A 7562-nucleotide genomic window follows, 5' to 3' on the forward strand; every position below is an offset into this window, starting at 1 on the left:
TGGGAGGGGAGGCAGAAGCTGCCGACCTAGCATGTCCCAGGACCCCGCCCGATGAGTCCTGGTGCTTACCTCGGGGCCGGGATGAACAGCAATGGGGGAGAGATGCCGATGCAGGCTCGGCAGTTCCGCAACTGCCTGAGCCTGCAAATTGGTGATCCCCATGGGCAGAGCCTGGGAGCAGTGTGGGCTGTTCAAAAGGCAGCTGGGGAAACACCCAGCAGAGAAGCAGAAGAGGTGAAGACTGCTGGTGTGCGAGGAGTGTGGGAGCCAAGGGAGGAGCAGCAGAACACCAGTGCAGATCTCCGGACGGCGGAGCCAGGCGGAGGGAGGCAGAACACCAGTGGAGAAGACCAAGATGCCAGCAGGGAGCCTTGGGTGGAGAAGCGAGATGGAGGGAGGCAGAACGCCAGCGGAGAAAAGCAGGATGCCGGTAGGGAGCCTTGGGCAGCGGAGCCAAGCAGAAGGAGGCAGAACACTGGCGGGGAAGAGCAGAACGTCAGCAGGGGGCCACAGGTGGCGGAACCAGGTAAGACCCGTGGATTGGGGTCAGGGCCAGAGTCCCCTGTATTGAGATTAGGGACGACTAGTACCTTCACAGGGTGTGAAGAGCCTTTTTGAGTTATTGTTACCCCAGGCTGGGGTATGTTTAGTTGGCATGCGGCTTGGCCTGAAGAGTAAGGACCAACCCTGTGGAGATTTAAGGCCAGACACCTTATCCTGCCTGGGGCAGGCTCCGGGGTAAGGAGAGATCACCCCAAGGAATGGTCCATGGAAGGCGTCACTCTCCTCAGCCGTGGATGTGGTAAGGGTGGGGTAAAGGGGAGATTTGGAGCCCCATGAAGAAAGACCCAGGGTAGTGACCTCGCTGGGCCCACTGACTAGGAACTGCCTTCCCATCTATTTAACATCAAAGTTGTGGCAGGCAAGTAGGGGCACTGCCCAGGAACATCTAGGTGGCCCTGGGGAGTGGTTTCACCCTGACGTCATTGGGAAGGAAGGTGCCAACCAAGAAGGGGACTAAACCATGCAATACCTACCAGCGATAGCCTGCCTCGCACACCCCTACCATTTAAGAATCCAGTTGTGTATTCATTACTCCTACAGCAATTCTACTGAAAAATATAGGTCCGAATATTTTAATGTTAATTGTTGAGAATGCTTGTATCATTAAATAACAATTTAAGTAAAACGTAGTGGGCACGTCTACACTAGACACTATGTCACCATAGCAATGCAGTACAGCAGGGGTTTTCAATCTCTTTTAATAAGCTTACCCCCAGCAGCCCCCTTTTTAATAAGTGTACCCCTGGGGAGGGTGTTGAGCAGCTGGATGCAGAGCAGGGGTGGGGATAGGTGGCGGGCAGGTGAATGCAGAGTGGGGGGTGGCGAGAGGCGGCAGCACGGCATCTGTGTGGGCCTGCTCTCACCCTGCCCCGGCTCTGCACCTGTGATGCAGCAGTGCAGGGTGGTCTGTCCCTGCCCTCCCCCAACATACCCCCTGGGACCTTTCAAAGTACCCCCAGGGTTATGTGTACCCCTGACTGACAACCCCTGCACTACGGTGACGTACTACATTGCTACGGCGACATAGCATCGGCAGGGACACCACGATGCCAATGCTACATTGCCATAGCAATAAGCTACTTCATGATAGTGCGTTACTACAGCAACATAGCTGCTAAAAATAACCATGTGCCACTGGGATGGTGCAGTAATGGCTGTCACTGCACCATCATTTAGCACTTCCTAAAGCAAGCACTAAATGACAGCGGAGTAACAACTGTGCCATGGGGGGCATGTGTAGACCTGCCCAGTATGATTCTATTATAATTGCTAGAAAGATTTTAAGGGTGACCCAAGAGAAAAGTACTCTCGATTTTTTTTTATTAGAAATCCAAGGCCTGAATTAATACACGTTGCCATCAAGTCCCTTGGCTGCTCCTCAACTAATGTTCCTTCTCTAACCAATGTTCTTTTCCAGAGAATATTTAGTACTTCATGAAATTCAGTGTCTACAGCTCAATCCAGAAAAGGCTAAAGGGATGACATTTATAAAGCTCAAGTTGCTACAAATCAGATGTAACTATAACTGTACTGGGAATGATGTAAAGTCTGACATAAATGATATATAACACTAAGAGAGTGCAACTTATACTATCCTACATTTCATTTATTGAACTTTCTTAAATTTATCTGCTTGTTCAGATTACTACAGTATCATGAAGGTTTCAGTACAACTCTACAGTTGGGATTTATATTTATGGCCCAGTCAAGTTACTATTGAAATGAAAGACAAACCCCCCATTATTTTCAGTGTGGTAAGATCAGGGCCTGTGGCTGGACTTAAATCTCTACACTGATTGAATTTAGTCTCCAAATTTGTCCCTTAACATAACTTCATTTTCTATGTAATATTTTTAAGGATTTTAAAAAAGAGAGCATCTTAGATGCTTCCTTTGTAGAAAACCCCTCCTTTTTTCTCTAGCAGAATACTACAGGCCCCGTATATTCAAGTTTCTCTGGCATACACACTTAGATATTGTTCTACATCTGACCATGGGTAGTCCGATCCCATTGGTCATGACCAAAGGTCAGTATTCAAGAGCCCAGAGTTCAGAGGCAGAGCAACTAGCACTTAAGATATATTGGTACTGAACAGTCTTCAGATCATTGCCACAAGTAGGATGTTGGCCAATCACCTGTCTTGCTGGTATAACTAGCCGAGCTAGTCAATCAGACTAGGCAAATTGAATTTTATGGTTCTTGAGAGGTGTAGGCCATTTTGAAATTTTAAAATTAAACACATAAAGAGTATTCCCCTTTTTGTCACATTCTAGTTGAATTCTGCCAAGATTCTCTGATGGAAGTCCTGTTTTAGGAGCTGTTTCTATATTTTTGTGCCACCAGCCTGATTAGAAACAGATAATTTTTGGAGAAAAACAAAACTAACATTTTAAAGAAACTTTATTCTGGTTACTACTAGTATTACTATCAGAATCAAAAATATCATGAACAACATATCACCCACTCATTCAACTTTTCCTGACCATTACAGGAAATGGTCTCCTTTAGCTGCCATTTGCAGTCCAATACTAACTTGTTTACTTACAAATACCAATTAAAAAATCAATAAAACAAAACCTATACAGAGTTCTAATTCAAATGTAATTTATGAAATCTTGACCAGCCGTACACTAATCATCAAGACATGAATATATAATGAAATATTTACTGAGGTGACAGCTACAGGCTGGTTGTTCAAGATGACAGGAGTGAGATCTGAGCTGTGTAAAATGGGAAGGAGATGGTAGAGGTTGAGAAAGGAGCAGAGCACATACGAGTGTTGCATGACTTAACAGCTTGCTTTGCTTTTACAATTTTAGTTATGCAATGTGAAAAACTTAACTCAAAATTAATATATTTCTGTGTGTGGGAATGAAATAGCAATCTTGAAAAAGTCTTGGTGGAGCAAGATGATTGGGTGATGAGGCTTGCAAACTTTGTAATTACAGTAATTATAAGCCATACCTATAAGGGTAAGAACTCATTAACTTAAACATTAAAATAACCATTTAAGAAACTCATTAATTCATTTTAAGGCATGTGGTTACAGTGCAACACAAACTTCATGAGTGTATTGGCTCTTGGTCTTTCACTGGAGCATGTGTATCCATATCATAATCGCATACATCTTTGTTCTTCATTATTTGCATGCAGGCTTTTTACGTATTATAACATCCAGAAATATCAGTTTATTAGTAGCCAAATCCTAGGCCTTACTTCAGACACCCATCTTCCCTGATCTTAAAAAATAATCCTACAGCCTTATAAAGAAACAGTCTTAAATGCTGTACTAATTCTGTTGCATGCTGCACTGTTCTGGCTTTACCACAATTTACCCAGGGAAATGCAAACGGGGAAGAGTGATCTGTGGAGCTGGTGCTCCATTGCCCTTTGAAATTGTGTAGCATACCCTCCCTGTGCTCCAGACCTGTTCTGTTAGCAGCTTGGATGGATATGAAGGTAGTTCTTGTGAAAATGATGCTGTCTACAGGGGAGTGTCTCATTTCTTATCATTATCACCCTGCCTTTCCCCCCACCCTGATTCATTCACTTGATACCACAGCCCAGTATTTGATATCACAACCATTCCCAGGGTAGTAAACTGTAATATTGCAAACATTACAAAGTGTATTGGAAAGAAGTTGATTATAAAGAAGAAAATGTCTTGTTAAACAGACATGTTGGGAAAGTAGATAGAGAAAAGTCCTAGGATGGGATATTGTTAATAAGAATATTCTTGAAAGTTTGTATCCTTGAATTACCAAGATAAATGCAAGTTATAAAATGATGCTATCAGAGGAGGACTGCAGACAACAACCCTTTTGATCACAGCAATATATAATATTTCTTGAAGGTGTGTGTAGGACAAGTTCATACAAATCTGAGCTTGTTTAGCTTTTTATTGAGTCTCATTCAGTTCTTCTGAGTATCACTTTCCTTCACTAGGGAATAACTGAGTCATTCACCAACTGCATCTATGATGATGGTGAGCAGTTATGTTTTATCTTACTATGATTTTTTATCTACTCTAGTATTTATCTGACATCTACTTAAAAAGCTGACTTTATAAAGATAAAGGCATTCATAGGTGTTAGAACCTTCTGTTCATACCAAATCAGTATTGCACACCCAAAGCCTTTGTAATCTCAGCCTTTTCAACTGGAGCTACTCTGAATGGGAATTCTCAAAAAATACCCTTTCAGAAGAAAAATCTGCAGCCACCATTTAAAAGAAACTGTGTTTTTTGGAGATATCTTTTTGCTCCTACAACCATGAAAACCAGGACCAAGATGGCTCTATATTGGCTAAACTAGTAGGATTATATATTTCTTTATTCATTACATTTATATTGAAATATAATTATATTTATTCCACCCTTTAAACAAAGGCTCAGGGCAGCTTACAAGAAGAGAACAAAATAACTTATAAAAATGGAGAACAAACAAAAGAACAAAACCACCAGGAGCACATAAACTCCAGTCCTCCAAATTCTGCACTGGTTTCCAAAAACTTTCTGGATGAAATTCAGGGTCTATGTTGACCTATAAGGCCCTAAAAAGTCTGGGCCTCCTCCTGATCCACCACTGTCAGACAGTCAAAGGCAGCCCCCACATTGTAGTAGTCTAGCTTTGAGACTATGAAGGCATGGATAATGGTGGCCAGAATGGAATCTGAAAGAAAGGCCCTTCTTACCAGATGAAGTTGGTGAAAGGTGCTTCTAGCCATTACTACAGTGCCACCTGAAAATCCAGATGCTGCAGCAGATCCAGAAATACCCCAAAGACCTGACTGATAAGGGGAGGCTGAACCCTATCAGTGAACCCCTTAGAGGGTGGGGTACCATCCCCACTCCCAACGTCATGTAGTACCACTCTCACCTTCTCTCTTATGACCCATTGTAATCTCTTATGACCCCTTGACCTTAGGGTCAAGTCATGCCTGACCAACCTGATTGCCTTCTGTGATGAGATGACTGGCTCTATGGAGGTGGAGAGACCAGTGGATGTGTTGTACCTTGATGTTAACAAGGTCTTTGATATAGTCTCCCACAACATTCTCGCAGGGAAGCTAAGGAAGTATGGGCTGGATGAATGGACTGTAAAGTGGATAGATAACTGCCTGGAGAAGCAGGCTCTGAGCATAGTAATCAATGGCTGGATGTCTAGTTGGCAACTGGTATGAAGTGGAGTGCCCCAGGGAGCAGTCCTGGGGCCGATTTTGTTCCATGTCTTCATCAACAACCTGGAAAATGGCATAGAGTGCACCCTCAGTAAGTTTGCAGATGACACCAACCTGTGAAGAGTAGCAGATATGCTGGAGGGTAGAGCTAGGATTCAGAGTGATCTAGAGAAATTGGAGGATTGGGCCAAAAGAAATCTCATGAGGTTCCAAAAGGACAAGTGCAAAGTCCTGCACTTAGGACAGAACAGTCCCATGCATTGTTACAGGCTGGGGTCTGACTGGCTGGGCAGCAGCTCTGCAGAAAAGGACCTGGGGTTACAGTGGACAGTAAGCTGAATTGTGAGCCAGCAGTGTGCCCTTGTTGCCAAGAAGGCTAATGGCATACTGGACTGCATTAGTAGGCATGTTGCCAGCAGGTCAAGGGAAGTGATTATTCCCTCCTATTCAGCATTGGAGAGGTCACATCTGGAGTACTGTGGTCAGTTTTGGGCCACCCGATACAGACAGGATGTGGACAAATTAGAGAGATTCCAGCAGAGGGCGACAAAAAATAATAAGGGGGTTGGGGGACATGACTTATGAGGAAAGACCGAGGGAACTGGGCTTATTTAGTCTAGAGAAGTGGAGACTGAGAGGGGACTTCTTAATAGCAGCCTTCACGTACCTAATTAAAGCGCCCACAGCGTCTTGTGTATCAGCATCCCCACGCTTCAAAATGGCATCAGGGACACTTTATCTAAATCTTATTTTGAAGCATGGGGACACTGATAAGCAAGACACAAGGCTGGCTGGAGTGTGGTAATTATCATGCTCTAGCAGACTTGATTAATCAAGTCTCCTCTGATGTGCTATAAATACAGCATGTCAGAGCAGAATCTGCACTTGTGTATAGGCACCCAGAGGTACTAAATTTAATGTGTATTACCTACAGCACATTAATGGACATGTAGATGCACCCTCCAGGACTTCCCTGATAAAGGAGGAAGAAACAGAACCAAGTTCCCATGAATACCCACCAGATCAAGTAAATGTTTTATCAGCCCCCCATGGTCAACTGTATCAAAGGCTGCTGAAAGATCTTGTAAAATGAGCAGGGGACAATTTCCCCTGCCAATCTCCAAATGAGGATGATCGACCATGGCCATGAGCACAGTTTCCATGCTATATCCAGGGTGAAAATCAAACTGACAAGGATCCAAAAATCTGATGGCATCCAGATGCTCCTGGAGTTGTTGGGCAGTCTCACCTGTTCAACGACCTTTCCCAGAAAGGGGAGGCTGGAGATGGTGATAATTGGCTAGAGGGTTAACATCAAGCAATGGTTTCTTGAGTAGGGCTGGACAGTTGCAGACTTAAGAATGTCTGGCACTCTGTCCTCCCAAAGGGAGATACTGACAACCCCTGCCAGCAGCGGCCCCAGCCTTTTACAAGCCAAGATGGGTATGGCTCCAGTTCACAAGACTCCCTCCAGCTTTCCCCATGCACATCCTCTGCAGTGGGTAACAGCAATTTAAACCAATCCATATAAATGGGACAAGATGATTGAGCTCCCTCAATGCTAACTCAACTCTTTGCAAAAGTGGTGGTCCCCAAACTACTCTGTATATGGGAGATTTTGCATGCAAAGTAGGTGTGTGCTGCTGTCTGCATACCTGAAGTCATAACATTTGGCTTATCATTGTGTAATGGCTGCAAGCTGAGTGGGTGCATTATGCCTTAGAACTTTGCAGAAGGGCGGCAAGAAGCTTGCAGAGGGTGCAGTAGCTTTTCCAGACAGGAGAGTATGCTGTGCACCGTGCATACTTTTTATTGGACCA

Source organism: Gavialis gangeticus, unplaced genomic scaffold, assembly GCF_001723915.1.
Source record: "Gavialis gangeticus isolate Ggan-Ray unplaced genomic scaffold, GavGan_comp1, whole genome shotgun sequence".
Lineage (NCBI taxonomy): Eukaryota > Metazoa > Chordata > Crocodylia > Gavialidae > Gavialis > Gavialis gangeticus.